Genomic DNA, 18,986 nt, shown 5'->3' on the forward strand with positions numbered 1-18,986 from the left:
ATTTTGTTAGAAATATAATCCTGTACAGTACCAAGAGGCACCTGGTTGCCCAAACAACATGGGAAGGGGAGAGTCAAATTTCACTGGATGGTCCCTCAGAGCTTAAACAAAATAATATATTTAAAGAGTCTAGAAATGGCTAAGTGTCAAGAAATGAAACTAAATGTATTTGTTTGAATTAACGCCTGCTTCTATTTCCTTATTGAAGTAGAGGAAAAGGAAATCTGAGGAATTCCTCCTCAAGCCTAAAAGTGGTTTTATGACAAGAAATACCTTCTTTTTAAAGAAAGATCAGATGTCAGCCTTGGAAAATAGCTCTTATAATTATAGATTACATTATTTAAAATGTGCCATTCTTTTAGTCATTTGCCTTCATAGCACAGAAGCCAATGAAGTGACATTTCCTAATGACAGGTTAATGGAGTCTCTGCTTGATCTAAAACAAAAGGAACAGCTCATCCATTAGCAAAAATCCCAGTCATTTCAGTGTGGAGCCATGTGTTACCCGGGACTTTTCTTCCTCCATTAAATTGGCCTCCCAAGGAAATGTGCCAATGTACTTACTACCTTAAGACTGGACTGTCACAGATGCTCAAAGGTAGTTTTACTGTCATCTTACTGACTCGGAAGACACAGCATACGGAGTGATGCTATATTGACTCAAGGTCACTCAGGAGGTTGGTAGCAGGCCTGCTAATTCATGGGAGGCCATATTTTGAATTGTGCTTCTTTGGGATCAAATCAATAGGCATGATGAAGTTGCTTAATTGGGAAAGGAAATAAAAACGGTTATATTTGGTAAGTGAAAGGGAGTAACTTGAACTCTGGCACCATTTTAACACCACAGGAGAGAGATCTCATATCATTTACCTCATGTAAGCATTTTTAATCTGAGCAAAGGAGAGCCAGGGTGATGATTTCCAAGGGAAAGGGGGTGGGGAGGAGGGTGTGTGTGTGATAAAATTTACCCATGATGCCATGAGGTAGAGTTCTTGTTGCTTTCACCCTCATATCCTAGAAAAGGTGAAGGATGGGGAGGTTTCACCCACAGTACTGGGTCAGGTGTGTTATGGCTACCTGATATATGGAGTTCTCTGGGATTTTAATGTATTTGTGCTGTTCATCCTCCACTAGTTTTGTGGGTTCCTAGACATGGCTATCAGGGGCAGCTAGGCAGCACAATAGATAGAGTGCTGGGCCTGAAGTCAGGAAGACCTGTGTTCAAATCCAACCTCAGCCTAGCTGTGGGGCCCTGGGCAAGTCACTCAACCCTATTTGCCTCTGTTTTCTCATGTAAAATGAGCTGGAGAAGGAAATGGCCAAACACTCCAGTATCTTTGCCAAGAAAACCCCAAATGGGGTCACAAAAAGTCTGGTATGACTGAAAGGCATGGCTCTACACTTAGATTAGATTCCTGATTCCTTCTCCATTAAATATGTTAAAGAAGTTAACCAGGAGCTGAAACGTCTCTTGTATAGGCCTTTTATATTGAATATTAATTTGTATATTCCAATTTTTTTCAAAAAGGCTTTTTTTTCTTTAATAGTCTAATATAATGATACAACTAACCGTCTACCACAAGCCCAGGAGTTGAAATTTGAGTTCTACACACTTGCAGAGTTGGGCTAGACTATATAATAATTAGATTGAAATTACACTTTAGAATTTCTAAAGTAACTAGGATGAAAATTCTAAAAATACTAACACAAACTGATGAAGAGGCACTGTTTTTTAAATTTTTAAAAGTAAAATGTGGGTTGATTTTTGAGTCTATATGAAGCCTCTGTTTGTGGAGGTCAGGATGGGTAATAAGAACAATGACAATAAGAGTTAGCACTTATCTAGTGCTTTAAGATTTGCCTGAACATGAACTCAGACTTCAAGAAGTAGGGAAGGACAGAAGGGCCTGGCATGCTGTGGTCACCCATGGAGTCATGGAGCACCTATTTGAAATGCTAGGGTTTTCCATGGAAAACCATCAAGGTGACAGATACTTATTAAGAACTTGCCAGACAATATGATTAGCACTGGAGATACAAAGAAAGGCAAAGACAATCTCTACTCTCAAGGAGCTCACAATCTAATGAGGGAGATATAATGTAAAGAACTATTTACCAAAAAAGATCTATACAGGATAAACTGGAAACAACCTCAGAGGGGAGGCACTAGCATTGAAAAAGATCAGAAAAGTCTTCTTTCAGAAGGCAGGATTATAGCATAAACTTGAAAGGAGCCAGAAGACAGAGATGAGAATTCCAGGCATGGGGACCAGCCAGTAAAAAGGCACTCAGTCAAGAGATAGAGTGTCTTGTGTGAGGAACAGTCCATGTCACTGGGCCATAGTGCACACAGGGGTCCCATGGGTCCTACTGTTTGGGAAAGCTTGCTGGAATATTTTTTTATGTGTGGAAGCTTTCAACTAAACAGTGCTGCAGGGGTTAAAAAGAACCCTTCTTAACTCCAACAAGATTTTGTAGCTAAGAATAAACATCATGTATCAGCTACCATTGATCCTGAAATAAAATGCAGATGCAAAAAATAACTTCTTTCAGGCATAGCATCAAGGAACTCAGAAAACCATTATCTAGAAAACCAAGGACTATCTCTGATGCAATTTAGGTGTCAAAAGTGTTCAGTCTAAAGAGCAGAAGGGGAACTTAATGTAATCTGAGAGGCATATGCATCCAATAGCAAATGTGTTTTCCTTTTTCTGTATGGTAGCATCTACTGTCCCCTTCTGAGTCATCACCTTATTGTGAAGGAGGGGCTTACGCAGCTCAAAGAAACTGTGAACTATGCCAATATGGATAGGTAATAGTGGAGAGTTGTGACAAAAGGTGACCCACTAAAGAAGGAAATGGTAAATCACTCCAGTTCTTTGCCCAAAAAAACCCCTCATGGCCAGGGCCTGGTGTGCTATGATCCACAGGGTCACAAAGAATCAGATATGACTGTACAACTGAACACTAACAAAGCATCTACTCTAATACAAATTACCAGGTATTTAACTATGGGAAATGATGGTGTGACTTGTCCTGTAGTCATCAAATTAATTAACTTTAATTAATTAACGAAATTAATATATTGTATTACAATAGAGGGAAATGGCATATGCCAGATGGAGGAGGAAGAAAGAGAGAGAAGCATATTGTAGAAACTTACACAGTATACAGAATTGAAGATGATAATCAAGCCTTAAAAAAAACATCTGAAGAGTCAGCCCCTGGAAAATTGTGAAATAAGGTACATTTGTCTTCAACATCTACCTTCCTGCAGTCTTTTCTTCCCTCCCTGTGTGCCTATCCCTCTTCCCCAATCCAACTTCAAAAGTACTCAATGCTCCATGTTCTCTCCAGCTTCACACTCCCCTCTCCCTTACCCTAAATGACTCTCAGCTTAAGGCATATATCATTTGGAAATTGGACTTAATTAATCACCCTGAAGTAAAAATGACAAGTAATAATTTAATGGGTTACTCCTTGGATTTCTTGAATTTTAAGAAGGATCATCATCTTAAACCAAAGGAATGGTAGAATATCAGCTATAGGAATTGGCTGATGAAGGAGCTATTTTTGGGTCAGGGAAAGCCTAAGGAGTCTCAAATGATACTATCTGGGCCACTGCCTATTCTGCTTATTCATCAAGCCAATCCTGACTGAATCTTTACCTGCTAAGGATTTCAACAAAAGCTAGAGGGTTGTTATTAGTACTAATAACAATAATTACTTACACTTGTCAAGCTTTATTTGGTTTACAAAAATGTTTTTGTATCCATTATTTTAGTTTACCTTTGTGATAAACTGGCATGATGGGAAGTATTTGTCTCTGAACCAGAAGAACCCCAGGTTCAAGTTGTGTCAGTGACCTATTATAACTATGAGACCTTGGGCTTAACCTTTCACTGCTCTGGGCAGCCCTCTAAGATGAAAACTGCAGAGAAGGTACTGATCTGAATTAACGAAGGGGGTTCCCTCATCTGAGTGTCCTCTTTATTAGTAAAATCACATGTCTAATCCCTATCCCTAATAAACCTGATGAGGCCCTTCACCTTTGGTGTCACCCAATTCTCCCCTATGGCTCCAAGAAGCTGTAGCACATGCAGTGACCACATCCCAGTAAACTATCTTAGCAGATGAGCTAAATCAGGCTTAGGGTAGCTGATGGAAACCTGTTGGGAAGTTAGGAGATGTTGACTACAAGCATGTAAAGACTTCCCCCAGCAGAATGGGCAGATGAGAACAATTTGTTTTAATAGCCACGAAGGGAGCAGAAGCAGGTGCTGTGGAGAGCTTAGAGCATGGTCAGACATCAAAGATGCCAAGGTCATCCACTGCAGCCCAGGCCATCACCAGTCATCTTGACTTTTGTCCAGCCATTGGGCTTTGATGACTCTGGAAGAGAGAGCGAGACTAATGACTTTGTGTAACTCTGACTCACTTAAATCTAATTCATGTAAAGGTCAAAATATTACCCATCATCCACTATTTTATCCCCAACATTATGATGTCATTGGCCCCCTTTGAAAACAAAGGATGATCAACAAATCCCTATCCCTAATATACCCTATAAGGCAGACAAAGGTGGCATTATTGTCCTCACTTAAGGATATTGAAACTCAGAGAACTAATAAGTGGTACAGTTGTTATCAAACTCCTCATCTTCAGGTTGATTCCTCCAGCTTCTGGTGTCTTCCTCCCAAAGTTGTGTATTTTTATGCCTCTATGAATATATATTATCTTTCCACGATGGAGTGCAAGCTTTTTGAGGGAAGAGACCATTTCAGATTTCTCTTTGCATTATTGTCAGCACCTAATATAGTATTTGGCACAGAGGAAGAGTTTCACAAGTGCTTGTTGATTGATTCTGGCTATAATGTTGCTGGGAGTTTTCATTTCAGGTTTTTTTTAGGAGATGATCAGTGGATTTTTTGTATTTCCATTTTATTCTCTGGTTTTCAGAGATCTGGGTAATTTTCTTTTAAGATTTCTTGAAATAGGATGTCTAGGCTCTTTTTTTGGTAATGACTTTCAGGTACTCCAATGATTCTTAAATGTTTTCTTCCTGCTCTGCTCTCCAAGTCAGTCATTTTTGCTTTAAGATACCTTTTATGCTATATTTTCAGTCTTTTGTCTTTATTTTAATATTTTTTGTTGCCTCATGGAGTAATTGGCTTCTATTTGGTCCAATTCAATTTTCAGGGAGTTTGGGCAAGATTTTGTACCTCTTCTGCCAAGTTGTTAACTCTCTTTCTAATTACTTCTTCCATATCTCCCATTTCTTTTTCATTTTTTTCCTCAGGCACTCTCATTTCATTTATAAAACTATTTTAAACCCTAAAAGGTCTTGCTTCATCTCTTCCCAGAATTTTGGTTGAATTTGTACCTAAGCTATGTTTTTCTCTGAGCCTTTGCTTGTAGATGTTTTGAAATCATTCTATTTTTCTTGATTTGTGTCTTGAGCTTCCTTGTTACTGTAATAGTCTTTATTGTGATATTCTTTTCTCATTTGCTCATTCTTCCAGTATGCTTCCTAACTTCATAACTTGATATTAAGGCTAGACTCTGTGGCACTTCTAGAGGGGAGGTCTCGTTTCTGTTTTCAGAAGGTATTCAGTGTATGTTGTTCCAGAATCTCAGGGACTGGTTGAGGGACCTGTGAGCTTTCAGTGCTCCAAAAGAGGTCTGGTCCAAGGCAAAGTTTGATTGCTGGCCCCCTGGCCTTACCTCTGAAATTTTCTGATCTGGGTTTGAATATGCAAAATAATAGCCTGCCACTAGACTCCATTCCTGACAGCCAGCTAGAAAGCTCTGTTCATCCAGCAAGACAGAATTGTGGGTTCCCCTTTGTCCTGGAATTCCTGCCTTGGTTTTTTCTCTGCAGGCTGGGCTATGTGTTAGAACTAAGAACCCCCTCTGCTCCTGGGGTATGAGCCATATCACTTCAACAGACATCCCTCTCTGTTTTCTATGCTAACCCGGACTGGAAAAAAATGGCAACACATTATGAATCTTTCTGGATTTTCCCATCAAGATGTGGTCTGGTGAATTTCCTAAATCTTTTTTGAGGATTTTTGTGGAAGGGAACTCAGCTGTCCTGCTCTTTAATGCTTTGCCATTTTGACTCTTATGCTGATTGATTTTGACTCCAAGTCAAGCATTCTCTCTACCACATCACTTTTTGAATATTACATTTTTGGAATGTCAAATGCTTTGGGGATTCTTAGACTTTTTTTTTTTTTAACTTTCTGTATTAGAACTATATCGGTCCAGTCTCTAGAACCCTAGTCTCTCTTTCTGAAGACTTCCAGCATGTGACCCATCAAAGAAGGGGACTAGGCATTTTCTCTCATCCTTACAACCACTCAAACCTCCCCCAAATAAGAATCACATATAAAAAGTAAAGCAATTTAAGCTCTCTACATGCTCTAGGACACCAAGAACACTAAAGAAGGAACAATTAAAGGAATGAACAGTAGAGAAGTCTATTTCTTAACCCCTGTTCTCACTCAACACTCTTTCCCTTACAGCCCATCATACTCCTGCAGTACTGTGCAAACTTCCCTACAGTCTTGGAATATAACTCAATTCTACATATATTCCCTACCCAGTTCCATCAAATACCAAGACAGAGGCTTGTCCTGAATGAAACAGTGGTGTGGCAGTGATCTGTGATATTATATAACTCAGAGAACTGAGGAACAGAGAGACCTGAGGCAGACACTTGTGTGTGACTATATGACACTTCACTTAAGGATGAGGGAAAGAGCCCACCATCCATCTGGGACCAGTTTTGTCCTCCTAGATGTTACTTAAGTAGATATGGATGCCTGTGAAGCATGAATTGCCCAGTGTAAAAGGAGGTTGAAATGGCCTTGAAGTCCAACCTCTAGGGAAAACACCATCAAAAGAGAAGTCAGAAAGTGGTCAATAAGGAAATATAAAAGGGAAAAAGACTGGAATTGCTAAATATCTCAGGAAGAAGAAAACTCATCTAGAGACCTTGAACATACACAGATGAGCCAACAGCTATTAATAACAGAAGGGAATATATCCTCCAGATTAGCTAAAAGAGTACAGACATCAATGGATAAATATTGCAAAATAAAGAAAAGTGAATTAACACCTGATGGAACAAAGGATCTTGTAGATTCCCAAGAGAGCATGGAAACATAGCAAGGTGTTTCTAAATGGTTTAAAAGAGAAATGAGAACTATGAAAACAGAATTTATGACCCATACAGCAGAAATAATTGGCAGAATAGAAAAACTCAGATTCATGGTGGCAAGCCTTACCAAAAAAAAACAAAGAGAAAATTATTGATTGAGAATGCAAATATACAGGAGTGAAAGATAATCTGGAAAGACAAAAAGCAAAAAGCAATGATGTTAAAAGACTACCTCCGTGGAAACAAAACATTGATCCAGAAGACAATACATCAACACAACTTAAGGATTATAGGTCTCCTAGAGGAATATGACAAGCCAAAAAACCTGCTTACTTTCTAGCTTGTTCTACCTCCACACCAACTGCCTTTCCCACCCTCCTCTTCATGTTTTTGTCTTCTCCTATTAGAATGTAAGTTCCTTGAAAGTAGGGACAATCTAGTTTTCTTGAATTTGAATTCTCAATGCTTAGCACAGTGCCTGAAATGTAAGTACTTAATAAAGCTCTATCTAAAGTCTAAAAAGGAGTTAATTTTTTAAAAGGCAATGGGAAAAGGTGTTGCTAGCTTTCGTTACTGATCTAACACCTTCAACAGCATTTTTTCTGCCACTCCTCTGTACAGCTCTTTATAAAGAGGGCTACACATTACTAAGAGTCATCCCACAGCTGGGCTCATCCCTCAATTCTCCATTCCTGCTGAGATGTACCCCCACAGAATCACAGAGTTATAAGGAATTTTGTCTCCCTAACCCAACCCATATGTGAGTATGAATCCCTTCTATAATTTTCTTCTCAAAGTAGCCATCTAACTTTTTTTTTGGAAGATCTCTAGTGAGGAGAAATACTTTCTGACCTCTTAAAGCAGCCCAATCCATTTTAGGATATCTCTAATTGTTAGGGATATTTTCTTCATATCAGATCTAAATCTAGCTCTCTACAATTTCTGCCCACAGAGTCACTGATCCAACAAGCATATATTAAGTGCCTCTATTAAGTGCACCATTGCTCCCACTTCTGAGCTCAGGGGTCATAGGATCATAGACTTAGAGCTAGAAGGGATTTGAGTGGTTTACAGTTCCAATTTTTTCTCTTTTTTTGTAGATGCAGAAACTGCAACCCAAGGAGTTAGTGACCACAGCTGAGATTTGAACTCACATCCACTGATTTCAAAACTGCCTCTCTACTACATTATACAAAGAACACAAGACTATTCTCTCTTCCATATGACAGCCTTTCAAATTCTGAAGGGTAAAAGAATGATATTTGTTTACCAACTTCATTGTCCAATCTATCTTCTATTCAGCCACCATACTGATCTTTCCAAAGCACAGATCTATTTCACTCCCTTTTCTTTTTTAAAAATATTTTAATTTGTTTATTTTTTAGTTTTTAACATCCATTTCCATAATATTTTGAATTACAAATTTTCTCTCTGTCTTTTCCCTACCCACCATCCCAAAACTGAGATCCCACTGAATACCCCTTCTCCCAATCTGCTCTCCCCTACATCCTCCCCCATCCCCCTTCTGACTTTCTAGCAGGGCAAGATAGACCTCCATACCCTGGTACCTGCACATCTTATTTCCCAGTTGCATGCAAAAAACAATTTTTTTAACATTTATTTTTAAAACTTTGATTTCTAGATTCTTTCCCTTCTTCCCTCATCACTCACCCCCACTGGGAAGACAAGCGATTCAATATGGGTTGTACATGTGTAGTTACACAAAACATTTCCATAGTAGATATGTTGTGAAAGACCAGCGATATTTCCCTCCATCCTATCCCACCCCCCATTTATTCTATTTTCTACTTTGACCGCAACCCTTTTCAAAAGTATGTGCTTCTAACTACCCTCTCCCCCAATTTGCTCTCCCATCTATTATTCCCCCTCTTATCCCCTTCCCCCCTACTTTCCTGCAGGGTAAGCTACTCAATTGAGTATGTATGTTATTCCCTCCTTAAGCAAAATTCAATGAGAGTAAGGTAGACCCATTTTCTTTTGCCTTCCTGTTCGTCCCCTCCATTGTAATAGTTTTCTCTTGCCTCTTTTATATGAGATAATTTACCCTATTCTATCCCTCTCTATCTCCTTCTCTCATTATATTCCTCTTTCACCTCTTAATTTTATTTTTTAGACATCATCCTTTCCTATTCAACTCATCTTGTACCCTCTGTATGTGTATATATGTACACAGATGTATTTATATACACATACACCTTTCTATGTCAACATATGTATGTATACATATATATACACATATATTCCTTTCAAATATCCTCATACTAAGAAAAGTCTCATGAGTTACAAATATCATTTTTCCATGTAGGGATGCAAATAGTTCAATTTTAATAAGTTCCTTATGATTTCTTTCTTCCTGTTTACCTTCTCATGCTTCCCTTGCTTCTTGTATTTGAATGTCAAATTTTCTGTTCAGATCTGGTTTTTTCATCAAGAATGCTTGAAAATCCTCTATTTCATTGAATGACCATATTTTCCCCTGAAACATTATACTCAGTTTTGCTGGTTAGGTGATTCTTGGTTTTAATCCTAGCTCCTTTGACCTCTGGAATATCATATTCCAAGCCCTTCAATCCCTTAATGTAGAAGCTGCTAGATATTGAATTATTCTGATTATGTTTCCATAGTACTCAAATTTTTTCTTCCTGGCTGCTTGCAATATTTTCTCCTTGACCCAGGAACTCTGAAATTTCACTATAATATTCCTAGGAGTTTTCTTTTGGGGATCTTTTTCAAGAGGTTATAAATGAATTCTTTCAATCTCTATTTTGCCCTTTGATTCTAAAACATCAGGGCAATTTTCCTTGAGAATTTCTTGAAGGATGATTTCTAGGTTCTTGTTTTGATCGTGGCTTTCAGGTAGTCCAATAATTTTTAAATTATCTCTCCTGGATCTGTTATCCAAGTCAGCGGTTTTTCCAATGCAATATTTCACATTGTCTATATTTTTTTCATTTGTTTGGATATGTTTAATAGCATCTTGATTTCTCATAAAGTCACTAGCTTCCATTTGCTCCATTTTAATTCTGAAGGAATCATTCTCTTCAGTCAATTTTTGAGATTCTTTTTCCATTTGGCAAATTTGGCTTTTTAAGGCATTCTTCTCCTCACTGCCTTTTTTAGCATCTTTTGCCATCTGTTAGTTTATTTTTTAAGGTGTTATTTTCCTTAGTCAGTTGGTTGACTCTCATTTCATAATTTTCTTGCATTGTTCTCATTTCTCTTCCTAATTTTTCCTCCACTTCTCTTATTTGATTTTCAAAATCCTTTTTAAGCTCCTTTATGGCCTGTAAGCAGCTCATATTTTTCTTGTAAGCTTTTGGTGCAGGTGTTCTGACTTTTCTGTCTTCCTCCTGTTCCATGCTTTGATCCTTTTTGTCCCCAAAATAGGAGTGTAAAGTTGGGTTGCTCTGTTTGCTTTGCTTCCTTTGCCTGCTCATGTTGCCACTCAATTACTTTACTCTTGGGCTTTTTACATAGTAGAACTCTGCTACCAGAAATGGGAGCTTTATTCCAAATATTGGGGTTTTCACAGCTGCCAAAGGTATTAGTTGGGTGCCCTCTCTGAAGCTTTCACATGCTCTGGCAAGCTGGCCACACACCCCAGGATCTCTACCCTAGACAGCAATTCAGATCCAAGCAGATTAAAGCAAAAGCGATTACCCCTCAGACTGGTCACTTCGTTCCCCTACACTCTGCAGGCCAGGAGCTGAAGCTGCCACATGGCAGCAGCTGCATGGCTGTGGCACCTCAGCTGCTTCTCAGCCCGGGGGCAAAGGCTGGATTGCATTCTGAATCCCCATGTCCCAAATTCCACACTGCACTGACCTCTCACTTTGTCCTTGGCATCTATGGGTTGATAATTCTGGAAACCGCCACAGCTGCTGGTGATCTGAAGTCCCTCTACCTGGGGCTTGTCAGGCCACCATGGGGCTAAGACCTCTGGCTTGAGTGGGTCTGGGGTAGGCTCCCAGAGAGCTGGGCTGGCCACTTACTGCTCACCTGCTGGGCTGTCCTCAGTGGGAGGTTAGCTTCTCTGTGTCATTTGTGGGTTCTGTAGCTCCAAAGTTTGTCTAGAGTCATTTTTTACATGAACTGGGGGAAGTGGGAGCCAGAGCTGCAAGGAAGTCCTGTTTCTACTCTGACTTCTTAATTTTCTTGCATTATTCTCATTTCTCTTCCACTTTTTTCTCCACTTCTCTTACTTGATTTTCAAAATCCTTCTTGAGCTCCTCCATGGCCTGTAACCAACTCATATTTTTCTTGGAAGCTTTTGATGCAGGAGTTCTGACTTTGTTGTCTTTCTCCCATTCCATGCTTTGATCCTTTTTGTCCCCAAAAAAGAATTCTTTGGGCTGATAGTACTCCCTCTGCTTGCTCATCTTTCCAACCAATTACTTGACTTTTGAGCTCTTTGCCATGGTAGAATTCTGCTTCCAGAGTGGAGAGCTTTGTCCCAAATTACTGGGGTTTTTGCCAATGTTGTCAAAGGTCTGAGGAGGGTGCCCTCTCTACAGACACCACACTGGCATCCTGGAGTTTCTCACTCAAGACAGCAACCCAGACCCATGGAAGTTAAAGCAAAAGCAATTACCCTCTGAATGGTTCCTTGGTTCCCCTGTGATCTGCAGGCCAGGAGCTCTGAAGGCAGCCACCGTGCCTTTGCCCCAAGGCCAGGGGCCGGACCATGTTCTTCCATCACCCAGTTCCACAACAGAGTTCCCCACTGACCTTTTACTTTCTCTTTGGTGTTTGTGGGTTGAGAAGTCTGGAAACTGCCACAATTGCTGGTGATTCACTCTCCTAAAGTCTGCTCATGCCAGCCTGCTAATTGCAGCCACCCTGGGACTGGAACTGTGGCTCACAGGGGACTTTGCTTGGCTCCCAGCTCTCTGCAATAGACCCTTCCTTTCACCCTGCCAGGCTGCCTTCAGTGGGAGATTTATTTCTCTCTTTCACTTTGTGGGTTCTGTAGCTCTAAAATTTGTTTAGAGTTACATTTTACAGGTAGTAGAGGTGGTTGTGGGGGAGCTCATGGAATTTCCTGCTTCCACTCTGCCATCTTGGCTCTGCCTCCCTGTCACTCCCTTTTCAATAAACTCCAGTGGTTCCCTATCACCACCATGACCAAATATAAAAACCCTCTGGCTTTCAAAGCCCTTCACAACATGGTCCCCTCCTACCTTTCCAGTCTTCTTACACCTTACTTTCCTCCACATACTACATGATATATCATATATTGTATATCAATAACACTGACTAACCTGCTATTCTTGGCAAAAGACACTCCACCTACTACCTCTGGTATTTTCACTGGCTATCCCCCATGATTAGAGTGCTCTCCCTCCTCATCTCTACCTCCTGGCTTCTCTTTTCTTTCTTCAAGTCCCAGCTAAAAATCTCACCTTCTACTGGAAGCCTTGCCTGATCCTTTTTAATACCTCCCCTCTGTTGAGTATCTCTAATTTGTGCTGGATATATCTCATCTGTACATAGCTGTTTGCATATTATCTTCCCTATTGGACTGTGAGCTCCTTGAGGGCAGGTACTGGTTTTTGCCTTTCTTTGCATCCCTAATGCTTAGCATAGTTCCTGGCACATAGTAGGTTCTTAAATGAGTGCCAGTTGAATGACTGACTCCATGCTCCACCTCAGATGGAGTCTTATCTATTGAAGAATATTTCCTTTTGGACTCAAAGTTTCCATCATCCTTTCTCCACCACCGCTATCACAGGCACACACTAACTTACTCTCCTTCACAACGTAAGCCCTGAAAAATTTCTCCTCTAAAGGTGTTCTCAAAGCACCTTTCAAGCAGTGACTAACCATGTATATAAATGAAAGGCTAGGATTGTTAGTTAAGTAGAAGAGACAATGACCTTGTCCCTTAGTATTTGTCTATGTCCATTTTGCACATTCACTCTTATACATCAGAGATGGGAGAAGGCTAAAGTTTAGAAAACTGGGGAACCCTGAACCCCTTGTCATCATCAAACAAATAACCTTTATTTGACTTATAGTCTGGTCTTGAGAGCATAAAACCATTAGGCACAGGAAATGCTTCCTATGAATTACAAGTGAGGTGGTCCAGAGAGACCCCTAACTAGAGATCAGTCAGTCAATAAACATGTATTAAGTGCTCACTAGATGACAAGCTATCCCAATACCACTCCTTCCCTTTCCAACAAAAATTGAGGGTAAGGTAATTAGCTTGATGTCTGGGGTGGAGGATTTCATGGATTTAAAGATAAGGAATTAAACATTTAGACTCTTGTATATTCACAGGGCAATATCCTTGTCACCATGGGCTAGGCTAGTTTTTCCTCATAAAAGGCAATGAAATCCTCCTTGAGACTTTATTGGTCCAGGTGTCTAAGACTCGAACCATTGATATAGCTTTCTGATCACTCTTTGCTGCTATGTAAATCATTGCACCTTCTTGATCAGGACCATCTCTCTTTGGAGACAAGGCGAGACATGGCCAATTGAATCACTGTCATATCATAGATTAAAATTCTTTTCATACTTTTAAGTAAATTATTTTTTATTAAATGTTATGTGGTCTATGAGTGCCTCATTTAATTCCATTATTGAACCTGAATATCTTTAAAAGATATCAGTGTCAGGGCAGCTAGGTGGCACAGTGAGTAGAGCACTGGCCCTGGAGGCAGGAGGACTTGATTTCAAATTCGGCCTCAGACACTTAACACTTAGTAGCCATGTGACCTTGGCAAGTCACTTAACCCCAAATGCCCTGCCTTCCCCCCTCCAAAAAATCAACAACAACAACAAATCAGTGGCTGTAGAGCATTAGACACATGAGTTCCTCTACCATATGTGTGATCTGAGCATGCATTGCCTATACATGTGCTTTTTCTTGCATATTCCTAATATATGTCCCCTCCTTTCACTAATAGTGTGTGTAGTTGTTGGGTACGGTGCATAAGACTTAATGGGAAGATGTTTTATCACTACTTTTCTTACTCTGCCAGTTTGTTAAATGTCTTTGCTTAGAACTAAATGTGTCTTCTGGCTAAGTACTTAAAGATGAATGTATTATTGGAGGCTTAAGAGCTTTGGTTTTGAGTGACTGAAGATCCATAGAGTATCTTGAACCTGAGGTAGCCATTTCCTAAGGGACCCACCCTGGTTGTTGGGGGGGACATGCCCCTAGGCATTATACTCTCATCGTTATTTCATCTGTACCTACCCTGATCTACACTAATTTACTTGTTCTCTCTCTCTCTCTCTCTCTCTCTCTCTCTCTCTCTCTCTCTCTCTCTCTCTCTCTCTCTCTCTCATCCTCATACAAAAATCATTCCATAATCATGCTATTATTTTCACATTGTCCAGGCATTCAATGATACAATCTCACCCTAAATGATAGTTCTCAAGCGTTAGTCTTCTATCCATTTCCATGTTCCTTTAAGTATGGTCCGCAATCCAGCCTCTCAATCTCTATTTGACCAACACCAGCCCCAAGATTAAATGCTGATACCTCTAAATAGTCTTGTATAATTGTACCAGCTGTATCCTTCTGTGCCTTAAAGACATAACTACTTCTCCTTTTTCTCTTCTCAGTACAGAATCCCCTGCTGCTGACCCATTAAAGGTTTAAGATGCCAGAAATATTGAGAAATTGCATTTTGTCTCAGTCTGTCTATGGTATATTTTTAAAAGTTATGTTTTATAACTAATGAAAAATTATGTCCATTTAGTCATTTCATTGTCGCTGTTTATTTTTAAGTTGAGATTCAAAATCTCACCCTTAGCTTTTGCCTAACTTTTGCCCTTTTTCTTAACTCTTCTTGACTGGTTATACTGAATTAAGTTTGTGTGCAGGTGTGTGTATGTGTGTGTGAGTGTGTGATGCAAAAAAGTTTTTTTTCCCCTTCAATCCAAGCCTTACAATTCAAAACACCCACGAGAAGTGATATTTATCTTTGGAGAAAGCTCTCCTACAACAAAACACCACCACGCAGCTTTTAGTGTTGAAAATTCTTTCCTAGAACACTGGGGCACTTTTCACGTGTTATTGTCACATGGCCTTACTTACAGTCTAAAACTTTTGAAAAGATAACAGGAAATGGAAATAAATATGTGCTCTTTCCCTAGTTCCAAATTAATCACCAGCTAAAGTACTAGGTAAGACAGCTAGGTGGTACGGTGGACAGACTGGTACACTTGGAGATGGGAAGAACTGAATTCAAATCTTGACTCAGTCACTTTTAGCTATGTTACCATAGGCAAGTATCAGCCTCAGTTTTCAATCTATAAAATGGTTATAATAAAAATAGCATGTATCTTACAGGTTTGTTTCTGTTCTGTCATATTTCAGTTGTCTGACTCTTCATGACCCAGGCATTTGGGGTTTCCTTGAAAAAGATACTGGAGTGGTTTTGCCATTTCCTTCTCCACTTCATCTTACAGATGAGGAAACTGAGGCAAACTAATTAAGTGACTTGCCCAGGGTCACACACCTAGTGTCTAGGCCAGATTTGAACTCAAAAAGATGAGCCTTCCCAATTCCCAGCCCAATACTCTATCCATTGTACCATATAGCTGCCCACAGGTTTTCTTTAGTGTAACCAAAGAAAATAATATTTATAAGTTCTTTGCAAAGTTTGAAATATTACATTAGTGTTTGCTATTGTTGTTGTTAAGTGGAAGCCATTCTTCATTTAACTCTTCAAAGGCATTTAAACCAATGTCCATTTAGGGTAGTCACTCACACTTCTGGAAAGACAAGACTTCTACTCAGATGTCAAAGAGCCGTGTGTGTGTGTTACAACCAAATCAGGCGACTATACAGACATTTCCAAATAGTATGCATTCTTGGTTGTTCACAGGTGGATTAAATATTTTCTGAGTTGTCCATAACAAGTTTTTATCCAGGGTTGCCTTGTCTGATACCCATTGACTTTGCAGTCCTCAGAGATGTTCAAGAAATTTTAATGCTGATCATAAGTAGATGAGAATTTGGAAGTTCAATCTGCCATAAAAATGATAGAAATTTTCAGAGTTCAAATATATACATTTTTATATTATACTCTTGGGGAAGGGAGTTGATTATCCTCTATGTCCCTCCACCAGCCTGGAAAATCAAGAGTTGAGAGCAATTAGTATAAGGGACCTGTGTCTGCCCCTGTAGGTGTAAGGTAGGCTCATTACATTAGAGTAGTGAAAAATGGAAGGTGTCTCTAGGGATTGAGTTAAAATGTTTTTCAGGGTTTTAATGGCTACTTTCTACTAGTCTGAAGAGAAATGAATGAAGTAATAATGCATTGTATAAAGAAATAACCTTCAAAATAGCTCTCAATGATGGATCGTATTTTAAAACAAATATAGGAATATTAACTTCCATAATATTAAGTTCACACAATATTTTCCCATGTGTTTCTAGGGCTGAAAGGCATGGTGGTAGAGGACTTATGCTGGATTTAAACTTGACTCACAATAGCTGTATGACCATGGGCAAATCATGAGTCTTAATTTCCTCATCTGTAAAATGGGGATAACACCTGTAGGTCTTATCTCATGGGCTTGTTGTGAGGTACAAAAAAGATAATCTTAGCAAAGTTCTTTTTAGACCTTAATGCTTTATATAAGTACCAGCTATCATCATTATTTTTAGCTTGTTCTGAGTTTTTATGAGATTGTGAGTATTATCTCATGTTTCTCCTCCTTTGCAAAGGCAGTCAGAGACAAATGATCCTGGGACAAGTTGCTATGCTGTCATCATTTCAAAATTCTCTGGATCACTGCGCAGGTGGATAAAATAATAAATGCGGAAGGATGTAAACTCATCATAAACAGACTCACTGAAAGCATCCCAGGAACAACTCCAGAAGCAGATAGGACAGCAGGGATACTGTGTACCTCATTGTGTTTCCAGAAGATGATTTTGATCACCTCAATCATGACAACTTTTTGTTCCATGCAGCTAGAAGATTACAAGGATTGGGGATGACAACATGTGTTTAAAATATTGTCATTAAATTTTTGTGAGTCAACATTATATCCAGGCAATTATAAGCAACTCTATGATAATGGTTCCTTGTCCACGAATTCTTTGCTGAACTTACACAGAAATCACCCATGGACAACATTTTGATTCCACTCTTGGATTTCAGTTGCCTAGGACATTGAGAGGCTAAGTGAATTGCTCCAGGTCACACAGCTAGTATGGGTTGGAGTTTGGACCTGAATCTAGGTTTTCCTAACTTTGAGGCTGACTCTCTATCCATTATACCATACTGTTCCAAGCCAAGAGAAGAGAAATTATTTACCCCATCATCAAAAGGAAAGACATTTATTAAGCACCAGCTATGTTCCAGGCATTGTGTTATGCTTAAGATTATAATTATTATCTTGTTTGATCTTCACAATAACCCTGAGAGATAGGTACTATTATTATCCCTATTTTATAGTTGAGAAAAGCGAGGTAGGCAGAGATTAAGTGACTTGCCCATGGTCATATAGCTAGTAAGTATCAGAGGCTGTTTGAACTTGGGTCTCCCTGACTCTAGTACCAGAGCTCTATCACGTGCAACACATAGCTCACTCTATATCTCCCCCTGCCCATTTATCAAAGGGATAAATTGAATGTGGGGGGGGGGGAGAGGTGACTGAAGTAGGGATTTTCTCTCTTCTATACAAAAGTATACATAATGTTCCCCATGTCTGGAATGTATTCTCCCATGAAGGTCATTTGACCCCAAGTCTCACCCTCTACACCACACTGTCATCAGCATCCCTCTGTACCTTTATAAGAGATTATTCAGCCTCATGGAGTGACTTCCCCAAACCATCCTGTATAAATCTTCATGGTGATAAACCTCTGGACAGAGTCCCCAGAAGTGTCACAGTACCACTACCCCCTTTTATTTGTAAAATCATGGAAAGTCCAAGTTAGTCTAATGGTCCTTTGAGATAGTCCAACCTTAGCTCTCACTCTGAGAAGGGTCAATCAACCAGTCAGCATTTATTAAGTGCCTGCTGTGTGCCAGGAACTATGCTAAGTGCTAGAGATTCAAAGAAAGGAAAAGATAGTCCTTACCATCAAGAAGTTAACAATCTAATGGAGAAGACAACAAGCAAACAAATGTGTGTAAACCTAATATAAGCTGGTGATTGGTGCTAAAAATTATCAGAAAGTTTATATAGAATGAATATGACACATTTTAAAGGCATTAAGAAATTATAAGATATATCAGGGAAAAGATAAGAATGGGGGGAATCACAAACAATACTACTAAAATAAAGCAATTAAGAGAATACCAATAATTGCCATCCCATATGTTTACTTTCTCATTTCTATAAAATATCTATGAGAATGATCAACACATATGGTGAAGATATTCTTGATGAAAATATGAGATCAGGATTTTACAGATGATTTTCTATAGCTTCCCATATCTCCACAGTCACACAACTGACTGAAAAGTGTGGATAATACAAGATCTTGTTTATTAATGTTTGTTGATTGCAAGGAAGAAAAACATTTGATTCAATAAAGCAAAACATAATCTTAAAAGTTTTCCTTTAGAGAGAAATTTATGACCTGCATGTTAAGATCATATAAAATTCTTTGACCAAGGCAACCACAAGAGTAACTCTATTCAATGATCACTTGGTTATATATATTGAGTAAGGTGTCATCATCAACACCACCACCATCAGCAGTAGTAGTGCATTTATAGAGGTGTTTAAGGCTTGCAAAGCACTTTACAAATGTTGTTTACTTTTATCCTCACAACAACCCTGGAAAGCAGATGCTATTATTATCCTCATTTTACAGTTG

The 18,986-nt window shown here is 39.2% G+C and overlaps 1 long non-coding RNA gene across 4 annotated transcripts; it reads left to right on the top strand.

Moving 5' to 3' along the window:
* Window positions 1-453: 453 nt before the first annotated feature.
* Window positions 454-18,479, top strand: LOC138146943 (uncharacterized). 4 transcript variants are annotated; one of them, XR_011164662.1, is made up of 5 exons: window positions 454-677; window positions 3,100-3,244; window positions 8,266-8,412; window positions 14,765-14,848; window positions 16,878-18,479. It is a non-coding gene; the product is annotated as an uncharacterized lncRNA (long non-coding RNA). The 4 variants fall into 4 exon arrangements; XR_011164663.1 differs by having other exon boundaries at window positions 14,770-14,848; XR_011164664.1 differs by lacking the exon at window positions 14,765-14,848.
* The last annotated feature ends 507 nt before the right edge of the window (window positions 18,480-18,986 follow it).

This window comes from Petaurus breviceps, unplaced genomic scaffold (genome assembly GCF_028583685.1).
Source record: "Petaurus breviceps papuanus isolate PSGF00001 unplaced genomic scaffold, PetGlider_PUasm1.0 90775, whole genome shotgun sequence".
In the NCBI taxonomy this organism is placed as follows: Eukaryota; Metazoa; Chordata; class Mammalia; order Diprotodontia; family Petauridae; genus Petaurus; species Petaurus breviceps.